This window comes from Haliotis rufescens, unplaced genomic scaffold, assembly GCF_023055435.1.
Source record: "Haliotis rufescens isolate VD_foot unplaced genomic scaffold, xgHalRufe1.0.p SCAF_11, whole genome shotgun sequence".
In the NCBI taxonomy this organism is placed as follows: domain Eukaryota; kingdom Metazoa; phylum Mollusca; class Gastropoda; order Lepetellida; family Haliotidae; genus Haliotis; species Haliotis rufescens.
In genome coordinates, this window is record NW_025963791.1 from 9,074,817 (window position 1) to 9,097,097 (window position 22,281).

A 22,281-nucleotide genomic window follows, 5' to 3' on the forward strand; every position below is an offset into this window, starting at 1 on the left:
CTTTCTGATCAGTGATTACCAATTACCAAAGAAAATAAGTAAATTGGGAGTTTACTTCCATACACCTGATGTGTAAACAGTGGTATTCAAGCTGGGGTCGTGTTTCATTAAAACCCCAAAATACATGTATAAAGGAACAACGAGATACGAGAAACGGGATAATCGTATTCTGTGTTTTGAACCAGATTTCAAACTGAAATACGAAGTAATGCAAATTATTGATTAGGTATTTAAATTAAATTCTCTATGAATTTGGAGATCCCATTTAGTTGAAGACCTGTTTCTTGTCGGGCTTGTGAAGAGGGTGGCACAGTGATGATGTGAGCTGTCTGTTAGTTTCATAGACGCAGCTCGTATTTGCCGAATGATTTTGATCGTTTGTATATTGCATCACATGTGCTTGTTACGACACCTTAAGACGTATGTCCTAGTCATCTAATGAGCCGATGGCTGTGTAGAGTTGCACCCGATCAGTTTGGTTTATTGCAGCTTTGAACAGTATTTCTGTTATATCACTGTGTATGAGCTTGGGGTAGGAGGGAAGACCGAGTGATGCAGGTCTTTGACGTTTACCACTTTGGTGAAACCCGCGAGCATGGGCATGATGCACAAACTTAGAAACATAATCTTATCTTCGAGCCCACGATCATAGGTTTCTGGCACACACAAAAGAGTTGATTTCAATGCTCAATACGCCCATATTCCAGAAAGGAGCAATAGGTTCAAACATGTACACGACGATATGTTATCGTTTGTGTTTTTTACACTTCACTGAAGTCACATGCCAAAACAAGAGATGAATACAGTGCAACTCGTCCAACTGATGATAATGACTACCCACGTGAAATGAAAGATCTACCTGTGCGATTTTATAACCCGCAACAGCTGTTTGCACTCTTTGGAACATAACGACAATCGCCAATAATATTCAGTAAACTTTTGTTTAACATATCACATGCGCTCAAATTGTTTATACTCCAGTCTGATGGTAATTTTCCCATTGGAAGTAGCTTAATGGTTAGAACGTTTTTCGCCACACTTAAGGCCTGGGTTCGATTCCCCAAATGGGTAAAATGTCCATTTCTGGTGTTAATCGTCCTGATATTGCTAATTTATGCTTAAATATCACCCACTCGGTCACTCACTCATTCCAAGAGTGCTGTTCAGTTGCATCTGGAATGAACCACTGAACACACATAGACTGTTACTTGTCAATAATAATTGCTCGTCCATGGGCTAACACACCGGTTGTGTCCAGACGTGTGTTTTTGGTAGCTTTTTCGATCACCTCCAATCTTGCCAGAGTTGCGTCCCTTGTGCACGCCAGAAACCTATGATTGTAGCTTAGAATCTCGGTTCGCTTTGATCATGTTTCTAGGTTTCAGCACCATACCAGGGTTCGTGGCTTTCAGTGGTAAACGACTGAGACCTGCATCCCATCGGGCCTGTTCCCACATTAAGCTGAGACGCCATGGTATAAGTGGAATACTGTCACTTTTCAACACTGTTCAAGTGTGTTCAACAGTCGTTGGCTATTTTTCCAGTTTCATAATATCATCCACTCAATGTGACATAGGTATAAACAACATCAACATTAACAGTCAACTGTTTATAGCATTGTCAACATACTCAGACCTTTTGACACTTGTTGGCATATGTTCATGTCTGACGCCCTCATGCATAGGTGACCCTTTAATAATGACGCTGAGTATACATACACCTATGTTACAACACAAACACGAATACAAATAAAACCGGTCTTGCATTGACATTAGGGCAACATATGCTATAAATGTATTGATGGAACGTGTTTGTATAGACTCAGTCCTGTGACAAGACACCGCACAGAGATATTGAGTGCAATTATTCCATATTTAAACAACTGAGTCGTCAATAACATCCTGTCAGCTTTTGGATGTTTAACTCTACAGTATAGAGCCGCTATATGACGGCGCATGTAAATAATAGAGCCCGGTCCAGACAATCTAGTGATTGATAATATGAACAAAGATCCACGTCGTCGGGGTACATTGACATGCCATCAACCAAGTCACCGAGTCTGACCATCCGATCCGTTGGGTGTTTAGTTGCCTTTTACGACCAGCATTGGTTCCCAGGGTTTTATTCTGACCCCCAGTCCCCACGATTGTATCCGCTTCTGGATGTACCCCCGCATGACATTTGGGACACGGGTGGCCCTTTGGTTTTATTATAAGCAACGGTTTGCTAATCTTAGGCGTGCCAGAAACACAATGATCGAATCCCGGTTCGTCCTGATTATGTTTTTGTAGGTTTGTCAGCACCATAACCATAGATCTTCATCACTTTGGGATTTCCGCCCTCAACTGTCATTAGGAATATGACTGAAATACTTCAAAACGACGTCCAGCAGCCACATTCACTCGCACACTCTGCTTGACATTAAAGATTTCTTTGAGATAATTTAACCATAAGGTACATAGGGATCTATATATCCATGGAAGCTCAGGAATACCAAAATATCGACGGTACAGGAAAATCTTACACTCGACTTAAAACCCAACTCAATGCTGTTAATTCATCATATAGAAAAGAGGTTTGTAGTCTTGTTTAATAACATGTTTATCTCACCGAGTGGTCTGAAACCACTCGCGAAAACATCTATTTTGACATGCCACGAGATAGGATAGATGAAAGATTAACTGAATGTTCTATTTATAACTGCATTCTTAACATAAAGCACCTGGAAAACTGTTTTCAACTTCTACCATCGCGAAGGCTTCTTGACATCGTCCCAAGTTTGTGTAATGTGGTCATGGGCCCAAGAAGATCCAGGGTAGGATAGGTCTTCTGCAGCCCATGCTTGCCGTTAAAGGTGTCAAAAGAGGAGACAAACGGGATCGGGGGGTCAGGCTCGCTGACTTGGTTGATGCATGTCATCGTATCCTAATTGCGTTGATCGATGCTCATGATATGAACTGGATTGTCTGGTCCAGGCTCGAGTATTTACCGACCGACGTCATACACCTGGGATATTGCTGAGTGCGGCGTTTACCAACAAACAAACAAATAATGACTTTGTCGTCATGATATTGTTCGACAACGAAATTATTAATTGATCGAACAATAAGTGAAATCCTATTTGACTTATTTCACAAATGAAACTGATACTCCCACATCAAACGCATATTTTATTATTTTGTAAGTTAATGAAATTTTACGTGATAGACGAAATGCAAGCTGGCAATTTCTTTAGAGTCTTTTGCAAAAACAAACACTGCCTCGCCAAACTCAGTACACGCAGCGGGTCCGTATGTCTTTCACACGGCATAGATACGGTTTTCATAGTTCTATCCTCATAAACGCCTCCTATTCACAAAGGATAAATACACAGCGTCTACACTCGGCCCTTCAACTCAGACGTTATACACACAGTGTTTTATAAATACCATATTCACATAGAGGTTATACACTGGGCTTCAGACATACTTCCTATAAACGCTGAGATTATACATCGAGCTTTCAACATACTTTCTTTCAACACTGAGGTTATGCATCAAACTTGAAAAATACTTCCCTTCAACACCGGGGTTATGCATCGAGCTTCAAACACATTTCCAATAAACACTGGGGATATGCCTCACGCTTTAAACGAACTTCCCTATAACACTGTTTCTTTGCATCGAGCTTCAAACATACTTCCATATAAACAATGGGGATATGCCTCACGCTTTAAACGTACTTCCCTATAACACCGTTCCTTTGCATCGAGCTTCAAACACATTTACAATTAACACTGAAATTATGCATCGAGCTTCAAACATACTTCCATATAAACACTGGGGATATGCCTCACGCACTTCCCTATAAACACTATTTCTTTGCATCGAGCTTCAAACATACTTCCTATAAACACTGTTACTATGTATGGGGCTTTAAACATACTTCCTATCAACACTGTTGATATGCGTCGAAGTTAAAAATACTTCCCTATAAACACTGGGGATGTGCCTCACGCTTTAAACGTACTTCTCTATAAACACTGTAGATGTGCATCGAGCTTCAAACACATTTCCAATAAACACTGAGGTTACGCATAAAGATTTTTACATACTTCCTGTAAACATTGATACTATGCACCCAGCTTTTAAACATACTTCCCATAAACACTAACATACATTTTTGTATATGTATCTTGGCATCAAACTCATATCAAATAAATACTGAGTTTATGCATCGGCCTTCAAACATACTTCATAAAAACACTGAGGTCATGCATCCACCTTCAAATATGCTTACAATATACACTGAGGTCATGCACCCACCTTCAAACATGTCTTACAATAAACACTGAGGTTGTGCATCGATAATTTCTTCCATCAAAAACAGTTATTATATATCGAGCTTAAATCATACTTGTTGTAAACACCGATGTTATGCATCGTGCCATATTCTTCATATACACACTGAGATTATGTATTCCAACACACTTTCTGCGAACGCAGAGTTGCAAACATACACAAAGCTAAAACTGTATGTATTGTTCTTCAAACACACACCCCATGATCACAGTGATTCAGCACCGTGCTTCAAATACATCCCCGTTGACACGGATGTTGAACTGTATGTATCATGTCCAATCAAAGGCGATTAAACCCATCTCGTAATAATAATAAATCTCTACAAAACGCAGATCCATTGTGTGATCCCGATTATGTGTTTATGAATTACGATCAAATAGTGGTGGTACCAGGTGTTCGCGAAAAGGTGAGCAGTGGCACCCGTCACAAACACACACAAAGGCAAGTCAAAACAGGGGAACATACAGTACAAGTCAAAACAGGGGAACATACAGTACAAGTCAAAATAGGGAATTCTCATTCTCCCTAAACACAGTCTCTGCAGATGATTCAAACACATTCCTGATGATCAAATGTTGTTTGTTTCATGTTTCAAACAAACATCATAAGACCACAGAGGCTGTTTTGTATATATGTGCTTCAAACACACTCCTTATGATCAAATGCTGTATGTATCGTGCTTCAAACACTCTTTATGATCAAAGGTTGTATGTATGTGCTTCAAACGCACTCCTTATGATCAAAGGCTGTATGTATCGCGATGATCAAAGGTTGTAAGTATGTGCTTCAAACACACTCCGCGTGATCAAAATTTGTATGTATGTGCTTCAGACACACTCCTTATGATCAAAGGTTGTATGTTTGTGCTTCAGGCGCACTCCTTATGATCAAAGGCAGTATGTATCGTGATGATCAAAGGTTGTATGTATGTGCTTCAAACACACTCCGTATGATCAAAAGTTGTATGTATGTGCTTCAGGCGCACTCTTTATGATCAAAAGTTGTATGTATGTGCTTCAGACGCACTCCTTATGGTCTAAGGTTGTATGTACACTGTATGTGCTTCAAACAAACTCTTTATGATCAAAGGCTGTATGTGTCGTGCTTCAAACACACTCCTTATGATCAAAGGTTGTATGTATGTGCTTCAGGCACACTCCTTATGATCAAAGGCAGTATGTATCGTGATGATCAAAGGTTGTATGTATGTGCTTCAAACACACTCCGTATGATCAAAAGTTGTATGTATGTGCTTCAGGCGCACTCCTTATGATCAAAGGCTGTATGTATCGTGATGATCAAAGATTGTATGCATCAAAGGTTGTATGCATGTGCTTCAGACACACTCTTTATGATCAAAGGTTGTATGCATGTGCTTCAGACACACTCTTTATGATCAAAAGTTGTATGTATGTGCTTCAGACGCACTCCTTATGGTCTAAGGTTGTATGTACACTGTATGTGCTTCAAACAAACTCTTTATGATCAAAGGTTGTATGTATGTGCTTCAGGCGCACTCCTTATGATCAAAGGCTGTATGTGTCGTGCTTCAAACACACTCCGTATGATCAAAAGTTGTATGTGTGTGCTTCAAACACATGCCTTATGGTCACAGAATTATACTCAATGCATTGTGCTTGAAACACACTCCCTTGGATTAAAGGGATTATGTATCATGCTTCAAACACACTCTCTATAATCACAGAGGTTCTTCAAACGTGCTTCAAACACACTCTCTAAGACCACAGGGGTTATATACAAAGCGCACCATACTCGCTATCTATGGATACAGGAATCATGTATCGCGTTTTATGCATGCGCCCTATCACTAGAGAGGTTAGGAACCGTAGATAACCTAGCTATAGACAGATCTAATTCTAGCAAAGGCATACATTACAAAATGTATAGAATTCCAGTTGTATATTATAGTTAACACATAATATTTTAGTCAATAAAGTTTTCAAACCATACAAATGTCATTGTCCATCTAATTGACTATAATATGTTCACTTGAAACACAGACACACATTAAACCACTCAAGGGTTCAGAACGGCATTTCCTCTCGACTATTAACGGTAGTTGATACTTAGATGTTTTATGATGAATTAACGAGAGTTAAACTGACTGCCAGTTTAACCCTCGCCGATCATAACGACCGGAATAGTACTGACAGCTTCTCTTTAATTGTGGAGCTGAGGGGTGACTAGAATACTGATATGGCACGCTACAGATTCAGATGCTTGCTTCGTATTGGGGTATCACATCACCACCACAATGTCCAGTGCCTGTGTATCAATATTGCCATCGTCGTATTTCTATTGCTCACAATGATATATTTTATAAAACAGTCACGTAATATAACAATGCTTCTTGTATTGGCTGCGAGAAGAAATTGAGTTGCTTTAGTTTCACACATAATGCTTGGACAGAATTGGCACATAGTATTTCTGCATTATTCGTTCCCCCGTTCGAAAATAGATTTGGCGAACTTACTAATTCTTTGGGGCTGTTATGAATATTGTAAAGCAGCCTACTTCAGAATATGTGCTTCATAACAGTAAAGGCGTTCTCAGTTTGTTGACTATTTAAAACAGTGAGTGAGTGAGTGCGCGAGTGAGTGCGCGAGTGAGTGCGTGAGTGAGTGAATGAGTGAGTGAGTTTCAACGCTGCAATAAAGCATTTCAGTTACATTACAGCGTGTCATCTAAATGCGGAGGAACGCCTAGTTTGATGACGGACTAAGACGAGTGTCACGTTGGTGAGGCACACGAGAAAGGATATATAGGAAAGACACAAACCATGGAATCGAACCCACGACCAATGGTTTCCTGCAAACCTATGGGACGCAACTCAACTGTCACCCGTACCCTCGGGGTAAGCGTCAATTTAGTGTGAGAAACACACAGCAAAATAACCAGTTATTTCAAGAATACAAAACATCGTATTTTCGACAAGGGCGCCAAACTCAGTGACGTCGGTAAAGTGAGTTGTACCCTAATGGGCTCAGGAACAAAGGATGTCTCTATAAACATATCGTAAACATTTATCGACAGTTGGAGTGGGTATATAGGCAAAGTTCGCAACGACAACGACGGCGGGGCGACACAGTAAGGACGTTCTGTCACTTAATACAGTGTTTGAAGCACCACAGATGACCAATCATCCTTGGGCACTGCGTTAATGAAATCAGTTGGCATCCACCTGTCCCCTTCAAGGAATAACACTGCAGCTGACTTCTCAGTTATGCACGTCTTCAAAGAATGCGTTTGGGATTGTAACTTCAGGCGACAAAGCCAGACAAACTAATGGGTGACTGGATGAAGTTTATTGTTTGGATGGGCATGAGAGCTGCTGCTTATGAACATTATATATATATAGTAGACGTCATGTGAGTAAGCGTTTATAATGTTTTAAAGCTATTTGGCTTATATATTTGTCACTTTAATTGAATGAGTAAAACGACCCGTAACTGATGTGCCCAAAATGCGATAAATGATCATATTTATGATGATTGCAATGCGTATTTTATTACATTTTAAAATTAATCTTATGCAGCTCATTTTACGCAAACGGTTCCATAATAATAATACATGTATGTCATTAAGTATTAACTTCAAACCCTACCATCTGTTCTCGTGCTGACACGCACGATTTAACATCTAGCATGTTGTATTTAAAATGTGGTGTAAAAACTTAGTTGCTTCCATTCAATGTTACAGGAGCAGTTGGCTTTCAAAACTCTACCATGTCATTCCCATGCAGAATGTATTCACATGATGCAGGTATTCATTCAATGTGTCCTGAAGACACCAATGTCCAATCGTTTCAGGATGTACGAATTTAAAGAAACAACTCCCTATACACATGTAATCAATCCCTGTTCCCGGGAAGCTCCCTTGATATGATTTTCTGACGATAAATATGCAATAACTGCTTCATGGTCACATCAGTTTCAAGGGTAACATTGTTGATGTTGAGTTGACCATCGAGACATCCCATAAAACAGTTATGATTGTGTGTTTGTTTATTTGTTGTTTAACGCCGCACTCAGCAATATTGCAGCTGTATGACGGCGGTCTGTAAATAATCGAATCGGGACCAGACAATCCAGTGATTGACATCATGAGCTTCGATTGGGATACGATGACATGCATCAACCAAGTCAGCTAGCATGACCACCCGATCCTGTTCGTAGCCTCCAACGACAAGCACAGTCGCCTTTTACGGCAAGCATGGGTTGCGGAAGGCATATTCTACCCCGGATCTTCACGGGAAAGAAAATAACCTAGTTATGAAGTATCAGTGCGTGAGTATGGTTTTACGCCGCTTTTAGCACGGCGGGGAACACCAGAAATGGGCTTCACATATTGTACCGATGTGGGGAATCGAACCCGGGCCTTAGACGTGACAAGCAAACGCTTTATCCACTAGGCTAGCCCACTGCCTGTATGAAGTATCACTTTACACACGTAAGCTGTGTTTCGCACATGACATAAAGTGTATCAACTCAAAGATAATAAAGCACACGGTCTTTAACGCACGTGTCGTACCTAGTAAACACAGGTTAGAGATCGTATTACAATCCCAAATGTGAAATAAATTACCAAACTTGACACAAAAATGAATTTTGTAATCTTTCTGCACGTGTAGTGTTAAACCTCTGAGAATTATGTTTTGAGATTTTATTGCAGAACTGGCTGCCTTACTTTATTGCATCAGGGAATCTGTGAGTGAAATGATATGCCCTGAGTTTCCGAATCGTCGGATAAAAGTTGCCTTAGAGCATAACCCCCAGCAGGCTAATTGTGAGAAAGTTGATCGCTCTATGAGTTTGGGTTGACATCAGTGGCGTCTCAGGAACTCCTTTGAAACAGCACTACGTATAACGTAAATTATTACCTCCCACAGAAACCTCAGCCAAGATAAACACACTTCTGTTTAATTCCTCTTTCTGCTTGGGGAATTCTGGAAGGTTAACTGTTACATGTGTCATGGTGATGACAGTGCACTTACACCATCGTAATAATATGGCCACTACGGTCTGTATATACCACTCAAAACAAGTTAAAGAACACCCATAATTGGAAGGTTGTGTGTTGCAATACCCACCTACTATGACATTAGCTATAGTCATATGAAGAAATCGAGCGTTATTGAACTTCTTCTGTGAAGCATATTTTTTTTTTGAGCTACTGATCTCTGTTTTTATTCTTTAAATTTTGTATATGTTTTATAATGTGAATAACGGCACTAATATATTAGTATGGTTGTTTGTTTACTGCATTTATTTATACCAGGGTTAATATTATCACACGCCATGTAATTAAAATAGCAACTACTTAGATATCTGAATAAGTAATAAATGCAGTTATGAATGATTGATAGGGACAAGAGTAAAGGATCCAAACCTATCATATATGGTTGTGATACATTCCCAAATGTCTAAATGGTTTAACATGTAAGCCACTCGCCCGTTGCACTAGTCAAGTCTCACCATAAAAGTAGATACATACTTTTAATATTCTACGTACGCATGTGTATACATAAACAGTGTGAGATTGTTCTAACGTTTACACAGATATACTTATAATGATAAAGTTGTTCCTAAAGGCTATGTCTAAATTGCACCATGAAAATTCATTTCATATTGAGGTCACTGACACGAGCTTGAGTGAACTATGATTTATTTCCTTCTGCTATTTGTTATTATATATACATATATATTGGCTGTGTGTTTTCGGTTATCATAAAAGACCTTCTATGTTTACAATTTGTTGCAAAAATGATTTTACCGTAAAACGTACACTTTCCTAGCCCATGTGCAGAGTGTTGTTACTTGAATGAAAAAGGATCCAATGAAAAATCACGAATACAATGACATGTGAGATGAAGCCAACTTTTGTACAGTAAATACATGAAAGTGATGCACAGACACAATACTAACTGTGACTGACAATGGAAAACCATGGTCAGCTTTGTCACTGCTCAAATCAATTAGCTGTCATTTCAACACAATTCCGAGATCCATGCAGAATGCCTAAATAACAAACTAATAACGTTTCGTCAAAATAGTTAAACAGTCGACGCCCTCAGGGACGGTGGCTTTGAGATTTGTGTCAAAGCCGGGCTAAGAAGCTGCCACTTTCAGATTAACAAAATGGAGACAAGCTCCGTTTGTAAATACACATGCATGTACAAATGTACATGAATGTGACATACACTGAAATACACTTTCCGTGCATCATAAACAAAATACATTTGGACTTGAACAATCTGAAATCCAAAACACTGACAGATGGCAAATTTAATTATTGCACAGGCTCTTATATAATGAATAAAGCACAATTTGTAAATCAATTATTACACAGGGAATCAGCTGCTACACGCTAATCGTGAAACCACGACCCCCATTCATACATGGCTGCACATCATCAACATCATGTTCTATCAGTAATACCAATGAAAGGACACTTACAGGCAGGTGAAGAGATGCCTCAGTTGATGAAGTGAGAACACAAGTTTTCCTGTGACTTCTTTGATGGTTCTGGAGAAGCACCAACACCACTCATATCCCAGCGCTGCCACCTAACCGACTGTGTCCTATCCACAACACAGATGCTGCTTATAGCGGCGGCAACACCGCCAGTCATCTAGATATTGATCCAGGGGAACAACTCCTGATACCTGTTGAATATCTCGCCACTGTTACGTGTAACAGACTTGCCGCTGGTATACAGGATCACGCTATCGCTTATTCACGACACCGCTGGCTTTCAGTTAGCTGCATCAGTTAAAGTTATAGACAGGAAAGATGTGTAGGGATGATTCTCCCACCAACACCGTAATTGGACCAAAGCATGTGCACTGTTTCTGATTATATATTGATCATCTCTACTTTCTTGCATACAATTTTCGTTCTTTCTTAAATCATATTGTTAATTTTGTGTATTTATCGCCGCGTGAATATCTTTTGGAGAAATCTTCAGAAGCATACGTCATGTTTATTATTTTTATTATTTTTTATTATTTATTATCTCCGTCATCAAGTGCTTTTAGTTTGTACGTCTCACACAGCTACCATTTTCAGCTGTGAGATGATTATCAGATATCAGATATCAGTTAGATAGATAGATAGATAGATAGATAGATAGATAGATAGATAGATAGATAGATAGATAGATGGAGAGATAGATAGATAGATAGATAGCATACCATGGACTTCCATCGTTTTTACCAATGTGCGGATCACACGAACAAACAAACAATGAGAATGTAGAATGTTTATTGTAATAACCGTTCAACATATATTCTGTGTATTTTGTGTATGGAACATTCATTTTCTTCTCTAAAATTCATGATCAGAAAATGAATTGTTTTGGTAATTTTGGTAATTCTGTCAATATATTCACAGTAGTTTCGGACAGAATGTTTATTCAGTCTTCCATAATGCAACAGGACTAATTTGGAAGCACCATTATGCACTTTGGTTTGAAGTATCTATGGAACACCATTACAGACAACAAATAACCTATAGTTAAGCCGTGTGTGTTGGCATGATTTAGTGTCCCCCGAGTTCTAGACAGTGGCTCTGCATGTATACATCTGTACAGCCATGGCACAGTAGGTGATGCAGCAGATTACAAATGATGTTTATGTGATAACTGTGGATGCAGATATGTGATAACTGTGGATGCAGATAGTTGATTAGTTACTCACCAGACAGTTGATGAAACTATTCTCAATATTAACTTTACATATATCCATGTTGTATGCGTATATTTCATATTTCAAAAAGTGAGTGTTGCCTTATTACGTCGTTTTAACAACATCCCAGCAAAATCACATCTGGTGATATCAGAAAGAGGATCCACATGTTGTACCGTGTGGGAATCAAACCCGAGCATGTGGCGTGAGAAGCGCCGTTACCAACATGCTAGTCTCGGCTTGATAGTAGACGCGTCTCATGACTCATACAATGTGCACCCTGACACATCCATGCATGCACATGTGTAAATGTAACGTTATGCGTTACTGCAGTATACACAATTAAGTACCACTAACCACATGTGCAGCCGGAATATTCAAATGACGATATTGGTTTATCATGTTAACTTTTTTTCACAACTCGTCCGTAATTCCCTGTATTAGTTGAAAGCTAATGAATTATTTTTGTAATAGCATTACAATTGTTTACACGCTCACTGGAGTGTAAGGATGTATAATTATTTAAATTAATCTATATCAGGCACACCAACAAGACACTTAGTACGGCAGTGAAAAAAATGTAATGGACTGAAACATCCCAATAACAATTTTAAATTAGGTGATTTAATGTTGATTGTGATGTACGTTCAAGTTTATAGTGGGTAGTTTTGATATATCATACATGTATATTCACTTTTTGCTTTCTAATATCAGAAGCGGGGTATACATTATGTATATTTTATAGAAGACATTCAATCGAAAAGATCATATTAGACATTCAATTCAAATACATGAACCATTCTTAAATATTCAACATATGCTTAGTATTTTCCAAAGGAATGTTTATTAGGTTTGTAATAATACAAGAGTACGTTGTAAACACAATTATGCAATTCTGTTTGATGTATGTATGGAACGCCATTACGGACAACAAATAACCAAGCCCTACAGTTAAGCCCTATGTGTTGGCATTGTTTGGTGTCCACAGAGTACCCGACAGTGGCGATACATGCCTGCTTGCTGTGTAGTGATGGCCAAGTAGAAGTGAGTGAGTGAGTGGGTTGGGTTTAACGCCGCTTTTAACAGTATTCTAGTCATATCACGGCGTGTCAGCTTAATGTGGGAGGAAAGCCCGAAGTGATGCAGGTCTCAGACGTTTACCACTTCGGTGAAACCCACGAGCACGGGTATGGTGCTGACAAACCTAGAAACATAATCGGGGCGAACCGGGATTCGATCTAGTGGATAGAGCATCGAGATTCCAACCCACAATCATAAGTTTCTGGCGCGCCCAAGAGACGCAACTCTGCAAAGCGAATCGCGGCGCCTTAGACGACTGGGCCACCCGTGCCCCGTGGCCAAGTAGGAGATGCAGCAGGTTGCCAATATCGTTAACTTGTTTGTAATAACTGTGGATACAGATAACTTCCCTCACCAGATAGGTGGTGAACCTATTCATCCTTTTGCATACATCTTTATTATACGTGCATATATCTTAAATTTAGTACGTAGTTACGCCGTTTTTAGCAAATATTCCAGCAATATCACATCGTGGGACACCAGGAAGGACCTTCACACATTGTACTCATTTTGGGAATCGAAGCCGGATAATCGGGTGAGGAGCGCGAGGAGCGAACGATTCAACCATTAGGTTATTCCGCCGCCCCCATGTATCTAAATATGTCGTTATTCTGAAACAGATGGCATTGTTGGTGGATCGTATATATCTCGGCTTGATAGAAGATGCTTCATTGAGTCATACAATGTGCATTCTGACATAACCATGCACTCACATGTGTTAATATAACGTTATACTCTACTGCAATATTTCCAACTGTCATTTATTACTTGTGTAGTCTTATTAATCAAATAACGATAGCGCTTTATCGTGTCAACTTTTTCTGGACTTGTCATTAATTTGTATCAGTTCAACTTTAGCATGTTTGCCTTCGTGCAGAGTTGCAACTTTAATCCAATGTATTACTGGGTTGTTTCTTTCCGGCATTCACTTTTAAGAAATATCCTTTGAGAATGGTGGTGTGGTTTTTTTTCATGAAAATAAAACATATTGAGAAGTTTACCATTGGGGACAGTGTCTTTGAGGGATTAAACCTCACGCTGTGACGAAGCGCACAAACCATAAAATTGGTCGCTAACAAAATTCCTTCTCCACTCTTCAACGATTAGATGACGAAGAATTGCAGATATCGTTAATGGCATTTCTTCTTAACATCACTGAAATGTCGTATTCATGAGTCAATTTATGAGTCTGATTCAAACTGAGTAAATGAGAATACTAAATCTTTCCTCACTTTCGCACGCGTGAAAGCCCTATGTCATCTTGTAAACCTTCTTCGGTGTAATCACTGCTACAAGAAATACACTGCTGGAATAAATAGAGAATTCACGGGGTGTTTATTCCTTGAAGATCAAACTATCATAGCAAGGTCTTTACAGTTTGGCACCGAGAACGATCAGAAGAGGGGTAGCTTGACTGTGTTTCCTCAAGGCGAAGACTCCAACGTGATTAGCACGTCGTACTGAGCGAAACTAACAATATATCAACAATCCCGAACAACCCTAGGAGCATTTCGTTTGAGCACAAATCCCATGGGCACACTCATGTTATTGGTGTATGCATAATTACAACCAATTTGCATGGGCAGCGTTCACAGTGCCAATGGTCGCGAGGACATCTATCTGTCTTGTTCGACAATTAATATGGACACATGGCTATGATGCTTCAATCACGAGTACCCTTTGTTCCACTAACTGTATCAAACAACTGCAACTCAGCTGGAAAATTAGGGATGTTCTAAAGCCACAAATCCTAATCACCAATACATGTTTTAAACGAAAAGCTGGGATTTTATATCCGAGCTTTTAAGTTTCGATTTGCATAAGCTGCAAGTAATAGAATAGTGGAATTCTCAAACATTGATGTTAGGAAATACTTTTTACAAAAGAGGTAAACATATCAGTCTGATCATACAAGACATCTTAATGTGGGTTCCATAGAAGTGCCCGCAGAGAAGCAATATAGAAGACTAGGTCATGCTGACTCCTCTACGTCGGTGGGCTCCGGGGGGCGTCTTCCTATCATATGATGGATCAAATTTAGGAGACTGTGGCAAATTCCTTCGTTTACAACCCTGTCATAATCTTCGACTTGAGGTTGATGGCTCGTTATGATGAATACAGAACGGCTACAAGAGAAATCCGTTCAGATGGGTTGGGTTTTTTCCCATTCCAGAACGGTACAAATCACACCATGGAACATTATGTGAAAGTATGGATAACGTTTGAAGTATTTTATAAAATTATTTTGGATTTTGGAGCTATTGTCCTCCCCTGCAACATGTATAATCGCACAAAACTAAGGTTTAGAATACAACCCACACTGCAAAATAAACATACCTCTGTACGGTTTTGAAACCATTAAAAGTGTTTCCAATGATTGTTTTGTACACTTCCTTATACTTACTACAGCGGACAACAAACTAATCGAACGTCAGGTCAGCTTAAAATATATGATATGTATTATAGTATTAGTGACGGATGGTTGGGCAATGAGTTTCTTGAATGTTGAAGTTTCTGTTTTCGCAAATAGCCCGACGTTGAAGTTATCACTCATTAGTCATATCAAAACTCAACTTAAGCTTCGTTTTAGATTTTGTGCTTTGTATATAATAATAAAAAATAATTATCTGCAAATACAATCATGACGATGTAATCAAACAAGACAAGAACGTGATCCTGAGAGTCAAAATCAGTTGGTTATTTCTAATTTAACTGCTATTTGTGTGTTATAGAGACATTACCATGTATATAAACAGTTATTAATTCAATGTGTCTGTTCTATATGCTGCAACCGTCATTTCACATTGGTCTTTAAGTATCCCAGCTGAATGTGTTGAGCGTATCGTGTTATTTCAGACAATAAAACTGCTTTCTTCTAATAATATCGACACTGCTAACGCTAAGGATATTATCTTCAAACAAATGTGTCATTCATAACTCACCATAAAATCGGCTCTCTGCATCTTGTGAAAAAAAGACATTTACAAATTAGAAAAATTACAAATGTTCACATACATAAAGCACAAGTATGAGGCAGGTCAATTAAACTACCGAACCAAGAGGTCGTCACACAATGAATATATAAAACGCGCACTATTAGACTGGGCAAAAAAAAGTGACCTTCTTAAGTCCATTTTTAGGGCTGCATGTGCGGAGCTGTGAGAGTTCAGACAACTATAACACAGAAAAGAAGCCAAATGAAACGTCGCTAACGATCAGCTGAGTGAAGGGACACCAAGAAATATGGCATTTTCTTTTGCTGCCGATACTTGGATGGTGGCTGCTGTCAAGACTGTTCTGTATTGCATTTCGATTCCGAGCGTCAGTCTCTGATGACATCTCGAGACCCCCTATTACTACCGGGAACCACGTTGGGAAATAGTACCTGAACGGCAAGTCACTAACAATCATTGTGCGACAATGGGGAAGAGCATTATTTCTGAAAGAACCGATAAAATGCAAATTCCAATCAATAGTCTTGCAGTGAGGTAAATATTGCCATGATTATAGAGTCGCCTCTGTAATAGCATTCTTGGAATATTTCTCTGTTAATTGTGAAAAACTAGTTGGATTCGTGAAGTAAATGACCAGTAGCACGCTAGAAGAGTTTGCAGAGACATAATAACAAACAGATCTGACAAGGGTTCTAAAAAACAATTGTGTAATAGCCTGAGGAAATTTGTCGTGGTCTTTCCATCACACGTTCAGCGTGATAAGCATACTGTTCGTCGGTCATAAGCGGAATAACTGACAGAATTAACCTTGCTAAAATCTTAAAATCCAAATCTTAATGGTGTCAGACGGCGTATTATTAACTTTAAAACAGTTAAATTGTCTGACTCTATAGTCCACACTATAAACCACTATGACAACCTGAGAACCTTGTTACTTGAGTAACTTTAAATATAACCAAGCAGACTATCCAACAAAGTCTGTTGCCAGCGAAATCGTCCAGATTATGGGTATCTGATCTATGTCCAATATATACACGTTCACACTGGCCAAGGTCAAGGAGGCGAGTCAGGACTAACGGAATTTCACATAATTTCATTCAAGTGAATGTCTTACCAAGTTAGTTGGTATCAGTTGTGTATAGAACACTGTGCCAGTATGTAAGACAACACGATTGTGGTATCTGACCGAGGAGACTATGCTGAGTAGTACTTAACAAACGACTGCAGTGTCTTTTCGGATAGCCCATATGTGAATACTGCTCTCTTGGCAATGCAAGAGGACGTCTGTGAGAAGCTGTTTAGCATTGCAGGAAATAGGAGAAGCATTGCCCGAATCAGTGTGATTTACATAGTGAAATGTGGAGGAGATGTCTTTTCTACTTGACTGGAGTCAGGACTGTGAGCAATCAGCACTTCAAGCCTTGGTAATACTGTATGGAGTGTTTTCAATGAGTGAGACCGATTGCCGCTTCTCTTCAATGCGTGCGTGAGATATCTGTATAATAGGGACCGTATAATAACCCGATAATCAACTTCTTTACATTAACACGCTGAAGAGGCACCTTCTCCCCATGTTTGGTAAATCTTTTAACAGCAAATATCACCTTGGAATGAAAGGTTGGGGAGGATTTCAGCATGCCAAATAGATTGTTAGTATTGTCGATAGTTCTACCAATTTAGATATCACAACAACATTTTGTGTCGGACAGTTGAGCTCAATCGATACAAATGTGAGCTTACAAACATCACGATGCTCAGTGTTGAGATCTGAAATGGAACAATTGTGTTCTGAAGGAAATATAACCTTTTTATTTACTTTAAGCTCCCAAGAAGCATGTTCAAGACAACATCTTCGATGCAATTGGAAAATGGAGCCAGAAAAGATGTCGATACTCATTCAACACTTTGTAACCGTATACATTTCTGACCTCCGTGAAGTGCTCTAAAATTGATTAATAGTATTGATCACAGCTATCACGATAGAGTTATGTTGTAACAGCAAGGAGGGATCACAGCTACAAACGATCTCATCTCAACAAGATGTTTAGACAGCGTGTTTGTACAGCGACGGGCTTCCCAACACCTGTGTGGAACAACGCCACAGGTGTGGAAAACATTGCTTTGCAGAAGGGAGGGGTAAAACTGCCTCTGTGATTGCCCTTGAAGTGTTTCTGTCAACATAAATGATATACACTTACACGTACTAATTGCAAATACAGTCCGGTTCGTAAAATATACCTTGCTATCAACGAGGAACATGCCACGGACTGTTCCGTTCTCTGGTTAGCCAATACGGTTGATGTCTCAGCTATGTCATGCTTACAGTAAGGTATTTGTAAATCAACATTCTAAAGCGATAAACCTGATTTATTTTAAAATGTGATCCTATTACGTTTTTGGTTTTGGTTTGTTGTTTAACGCCGCACTCAGCAATATTCCAGCTATATGACGGCGGTCTGTAAATAATCGAGTCTGGTCAAGACAATCCAGTGATTGACAACATGAGCATGAATCCACGCAATTGGGACCGATGACATGCATCAACCAAGTCAGCGAACCTGACCACCCGATCCCGTTAGTCGCCTTTAACGACAAGCGTAGTCGCCTTTTACGGCAAGCATGGGTTGCTGAAGACCTACTCTACCCCGGATCTTCACGGGCCTCCTATTACGTAAGCTGGTGAATATTTATGTTATATCTAAATGTTCCCATTTTCTCAAACTGTGCAAATAAGTCGTGAAGGTGGAACCGCCTCCGTGGTATTGTGGATAGAGTGCTGGCCGGATAGCCGAAGATCGGTGGTTCGATCCCCTGACCGCGTCATCCCAAAATTCGTTAAATGATGGTACTTGTTAACCTATTTGGCACTCGGCATAATGGTATAAAACATGGAAGATGACAGGCCTAGAGTCAGTGGAATGTGTCTAAAATGTGACGTTTGGTTGTCCATGTTAATCTGCGGCATTGTGGCATGTCAGTATGTGAGTGAGTGAGTTAAAACGTAACGTTGCATCGGCATTATGTATGTATGTATGTATGTACGTAGGTATGTACTTACGTACGTACGTGTATGTGTGTCTGTCTGTCTGTATGTATGTCCGTCCAAAATGCGGGGTTTCCGCATTAATATCGGCTTCACTGTGGTGAGGACTTCTATTTCTACAAATTAGACATTAGTTTATTATGATTTTTTAAATCTGCACGATTTCACTGCAAATGGTGCCGTTCAGATTAAAGGCTTTGCTTGTTTACAATCAACATTCGATTGTGTACAGGGCGCGATGGAATGTATGGATTACTGCTGTACAGCGGTAGGTAACAAACACTTTTTAATGCCTAAGTTACACTTAATAAAAGTGTAGGCACCCACATGAATATCGCTATGGTGAGCAGCTGAACCGAGAGCGTAAAGCGCTTGAGTTAACTTGGGGGATTTGGGGAATGCTCTTCCAGAAACTATTGCTTATATAGATTTCAGGATATGCTCTTTACTGCTATGTATTGACACATCTTGAGACAAATAATAACGAACAGGCTGTAATTATTTTCGATGTTTATTTATAGTAGTTGGCAATTAGTTAACATATCAAATCACCATGATAGTTGTTTCTAAACTGAGGAAAAACTGTTATGTATTATTTGTAGGTAAATTATGTCCCTAATTAGTTTTGCTAGATGACAGGTATAATGGGAGAGAGTCATAGAAGAGGCTCCTGCTCGGGAAGGCACGTATTGACGAGTCTTCATCCGAGACTCCGATCAAGATCATTTCATGATATGACAATCTTCATCTACCTTATCTTGTCTATCTGCATCTCAAATGAAGCCGCGGCATCTCATTTTCAAACCTGCAAACTCTTGGGTGACGCTCTCAGTGTTCACAGGAATGTCTCCGTGCACATTTTGGGGTTATCATTCTCACTTGTGCACTGATATCCAGCCACAAAAAACATATACATATTTTAGTACATGTTCGTGTAGGCACCTCCCTATTGCCCCTGTAGGCAAGGTGCGTCCCTATGAGTAGCGTGTGCTGCCGGTAGAGTCCGACACACTTACCCCTTTAAGGAACACCTGGTGTCATCGTCATTGATTTTCAGTGATCCATTCACATAATGTTCACTACTATTTTGTATTTTACGCCAAAAGGAATAGGTTTTGGTTCATAATGAAAACTTATTATTCTCTGGCGTTGACATTTTATATTTAGTATATATCATAACTCGGAATAGATCCAAGATTCACAAGTCAGGTTGTTAAGCATTGTCCATAATACTGACATTTTGTTTTGTCGTATTTACCAAATAAGGACAGCCAGCGAAGGACCTATCGTATAGTTCAAAAGGCGGAACCATGCAGTCAGGCCATTTACATGTCTAGAATCTAAAGTATGCATGCTGCGATCATTTAATTGATATTATATATAATATAATTACATAAAACCAGATGAGACTGCTGTGATAATCCATCGACCTATTTATTCATTAAGTCAAGACACCCTAACAACATCTGCAACTATGTCACTATGACATGGTGATATGACTTGTCATGTAGCTTTTAATTGGCTTTAGAAGCGTTGGTCCTGGGTCCAGATAGGGGAGGGAAGTCGATTGATATTCACACTGTATATGTATCTATCAATAAATTACCAGTGATTCCATGGCCTTTGCTAGGCTAATAAAGTAAAAACCCCAAAACAAACAGCAACAACAACCGAAACAGTATTAGGCCAGACAGTTTACAGTTTAGGCCAGACAGTTTAACAACTGTTAACTGTTGGTTGATGGATGGGTGGGTGGTTTGGGGTTGCGTTATTTCGCTGGACAATGTCACTTACTTTGCATTGTTTTCAACAGTTATTGCGTGCTAATGATTAGATAGGCAGTCCGTGAAGTTATTATTGTTAACTTATTTAACTGACAGTCCAAGAACTGACATCAATTTGTCCAGTCCTTATTTACGTTAAAAATCCCTTAAATGCAAAATATATTGAAATCAATTCCAGAATGATTTAAAAGTTGTAACGTCGGCTACCAAAGTCTTGTTCCAGAGAGAGAGAGGCACGCCAGGTTCCCCTTAGACTATCTGCTCGGTGATCAAGGGCACCATCAACACACTGCAGTCCTGGCAGCGCTCATGGTTCTTCTTGTTTGTAAAACGTGCATATGTATTTCAAGTTACCGAGTTGATTATGTCTGTTACATAAAAGCGTATATGCATATTATCATCAGTATTTTATACATGTGTAACGCTGTATTACTTCGTTAAAGGGATCTGTCAGGCAATACAAATCCGAGATGAAATATAAACACCAATGTTATTCAGAGATATACACAGATATTATTGTACTTACCCATGCATTGATGTATTATGAACGTATCATAACATAGATGAATAGATGACAATAAAAAACAAAAACAATACAGGAACAAAACTATACATGCTTGTGTGTTACTTAAAGCTGAACTCAGTAAAACACCAGCTGTATGAGAGTTGCCTATAAATAATCGAGTCTGGGCCAGACAATCGAGTGATTGGAATTATATTCAACGATCCACTCCGTCGACCTACCATCCACCGAGTCTGACCAGCGTATGATGCTGGGGATAAATTCTTTCCCGGAGTCATCACGGGTTTGTCCTCTTCTGGATGTACCTCCGCATCACATGAGGGACTCGGGTGGTCCTTTCGTTTTATCGACCCGTGAAGATCCGGGGTAGAATAGGTCTTCAGCAACCCATGCTTGCCGTGAAAGGTGACTATGCGTGTCGTAAAAGGCGACTAACGGGATCGGGTGGTCAGGCTCGCTGACTTGGTTGATGCATGTCATCGATCCCAATTGCGTGGATCGATGCTCATGATATTAATCACTGGATTGTCTTGTCAAGACTCGATTATTTACAGACCGCCGTCATATAGCTGGAATATTGGTGAGTGCGGCGTAAAAGAACCAACCAACCAATCAACCAACCAACTTTCGTTTCATCATATGCAGCGTGTTGAGTACTCTTGGCGTGCCATAAACACTATGATCGATGATTCCGGTTAGCCCTGTTTATGATTTGAGATTTGCCAGCAACATACCCGTGCAAAGGGGTTTCACTAAAACGGTAAACGTAGTTCTTCAATCGCGTAGCTTTTCAACCTGATTTAGTAATCGCCGCTTGCAACCAGCATAGGTTGCTCAGGTTAAATGCTTACC

General features: G+C 39.6%; 1 protein-coding gene across 3 annotated transcripts in view; it reads right to left on the minus strand.

The window, feature by feature from the left end:
- The window catches only part of LOC124146378 (glutamate receptor ionotropic, NMDA 2B-like), a 140,405-nt gene that overhangs the window by 62,641 nt on the left and 55,483 nt on the right, over positions 1-22,281 (minus strand). Inside the window, exon 1 of one of the 3 annotated variants that reach the window (XM_046516643.2) lies at positions 10,817-11,007. The exons of the other annotated variants lie outside the window; for them this stretch is intronic. The gene's annotated coding sequence lies outside the window, so the exon portion shown is untranslated. Of the gene's footprint in view, positions 1-10,816; positions 11,008-22,281 lie in introns of those variants that run through there. 3 annotated transcript variants of the gene reach the window in all.